Raw genomic sequence first — 2,762 nt, 5'->3', positions numbered from 1 at the left:
TGTGTGTGTGTGTGTGTGTGTGTGTGTATGTGTGTGTGTGTGTGTGTGTGTTTCGGCATATCTGTTTCTCTCCGGCACAAGAAATTATCTTATGCGTAACATTGTGTTGTATATATACATATTTATACGCAGATATCCAACAAGATAGGCAAATATACCCTGTAATATATACACACAGAGACACTTTGGCATATACACCCACGCATATCCTGCTATATGTATGGGGAGGAGAGATAGATAGAAAGAGAGTGACTGAAAAAGGAAGGGTTATATTGATGAGAAAGGGAGAAACATTAGCGTATATGTAGAATAAAGGTTCATTCCAGTAAATTTATATAAATTTGGCGAGAATGTGAAAGCATAATTAACTGGGGAACATAAAATGGCGTTATCTCCCCATAAATGACAAACAGTCACAGGTTTTTATTGTTTTTGCTCTAGATTTTCATTCTTGTTGTTGGTTTTGATATTATTACTATTATTATTATTATTATTATTATTATTAATATTATTACTTAAAGCGGTGAGTTGGCAGAATTGTTAAAGCGCCGGATCAAACGCATAGCAGTATTTCGCCCGTAGCTATATTTTGTGTTCAAATTCTGCCGAGGTCGGCTCTACATTTCTTCCTATTCGGGTCGGTAGATTAAGTACCAGTGAAACACTGGGATCAATGTGATCAACTTATTCCGCTCCCCCGCCTAAATTTGCTGCTCTTGTGGCAAACTTTGAAACCATTACTGAGTGAGAGATCAGTGCATGCTATAAAAGTGACACTGGGTAAAATATACGATGCCCAATATTACCACCATGACTACCTGTCTGATATAGCTACAACTGCTACATGCATCACAACCATATGTGCGCAATATGGTTATGCGATATCAAGATAAGGCATGAACTCGAAGGTGGTGCTCTGTGAGAATTTTATTCAGGTGGAGTAACACATCCCGCTCAAATGGTCCTTGAATAAAGGTTGTTTAAGGATGTTGAAGGAAACACCCCTGTCTCCAGAATTGAATCATTCAAACCCCAAAGAATACCTCTCAACACACGCCTATAATGCTCCCCCACTAATTATGCTCGTGATCAGGGATGCACATATCGTCAACCACAAAGGGATATGCTCAACTGGTTAAGGTCAAACAAATGACATGCAAATCTCTGGTTTTCAGCAGAATAATTGCTGTAGCCTTTCTTTAACGCCAAGACAATATACGTACGTGATGTCATTGCCAATCAGTTATGATCATAATCCAGTGGCTATTATTATTATTATTATTATTAGTAGTAGTAGTAGTACTAGTAGTAGTAGTACTAGTAGTAGTAGTAATAGTACGTAAGGCGGAAAAATCGTTAGCATACCGGGCGCAATGCTTAGCGGTATTTCGTCTGCTGCTACGTACTGAGTTCAAATTATACCGGCATCGAAAATGCATTTTTGAGAGAAACATCCTAACCAATAGGGCATGTAGCTTTGTATGTAGCGAAATATTTGGGAGCACATCACCTAAACATTATTCCAACGTTTATTAACTGAAGAAGCAGCTCTTTCCGAAAATACAAAATAATGTTAGATAACGCATGCCTTTTCGAAGTGAAAAAGCTACGAAAAATTGTAGAAGTAATACACAAATTACACGTTCATTTTACTTTTAATGTATATATTCATACAAAAACATACAAATATAATTTATAATCTTTGAGAGAATGTGCATAAATTCTTTAAACGAGAAATATCATACATAGAAATTAATCTATCAATCAATTTGTCTGTCTGTTTGTCTATATATCTTTTTTTTCCTTCTACACTTATTTAAAATTAACGGCAGTAAACATGCAGCCAGTGTAATACATAATACTAATTATAAAATAGTTATCTTTCATGCATACCGTACCGTGCGGTATTCTTCGCTTATACTTCGAAGGAAAACAGACATACAATGTAATGTACTTGTAAAGTTTATCTGTCAGTATATTCTAATGACACGTAGTCATGGTAGTTCGTAAGAATTGGAAAAATAATTCTCATCTGATAAGATTAATGTAGAAAAGTTACAATACAAAACATGTTTGTATTCATGTATTTGATTTTGTCGTTGGCGTTATGGTGATGGCGTTGTTGTGCTATTCGTTCATGTTACTGATCCTGTTAAAACAAAAATTGTATTTGTATAATAAATGATTAAAATTTGTCGGTGTATATTATGGTTGGTAGACCGATACTTACTTAATGGACGTCGATTAGGCCTCACAGGTTATATGCATGCATGCGAGTTTGAAGCCATGTATATGAAATATGTGTGTTTTTATGGACGGTTGGTCGTATAAATTGTGTGTAGGCATACATATATATATATATATATATATCAGGTCATGTTATTACTATCAAAATGTTGAGGAATTAATGTTGAGGAATTATAGCCCTAGGTATATGGGTCAAATAGGTTTTTTTTTAACTTTTAGTCTGAATAGAGTAACAGTATAGTGGTACAGACAACAACAGAACTCTAACTAATGTTTACACAGTAAGAGGTATGTTAATAAAATAAATAAAAATGAGATGTAATTATCTTCCACAAAAATCATGAAATAATGTCAATATTGAATTCAGGGGCTCTGGATAGGGTGTAAAATTTAAGGATATTAAGTATATAGTGATCATGAACACTATTTGGAATTATCTTTAAAAAAATTATTAGCTGACGATAAGATAATGATACTATTTAGGAGACACATAGGTAAGCTTTATTTATATAATG

The 2,762-nt window shown here is 34.2% G+C and overlaps 1 long non-coding RNA gene across 2 annotated transcripts in view; it reads right to left on the bottom strand.

Annotated features, from left to right (window-relative positions):
* LOC128250553 (uncharacterized) overlaps window positions 1-2,762 on the bottom strand; it is a 376,824-nt gene that overhangs the window by 161,125 nt on the left and 212,937 nt on the right. The window contains exon 4 of one of the 2 annotated variants that reach the window (XR_008266586.1): window positions 1,880-2,149. The exons of the other annotated variant lie outside the window; for it this stretch is intronic. This is a non-coding gene — a long non-coding RNA (uncharacterized LOC128250553). Of the gene's footprint in view, window positions 1-1,879; window positions 2,150-2,762 lie in introns of those variants that run through there. 2 annotated transcript variants of the gene reach the window in all.

This window comes from Octopus bimaculoides, chromosome 22, assembly GCF_001194135.2.
Source record: "Octopus bimaculoides isolate UCB-OBI-ISO-001 chromosome 22, ASM119413v2, whole genome shotgun sequence".
NCBI classification, from domain to species: domain Eukaryota; kingdom Metazoa; phylum Mollusca; class Cephalopoda; order Octopoda; family Octopodidae; genus Octopus; species Octopus bimaculoides.
This window is presented reverse-complemented; position numbering and strand designations above follow the sequence as displayed.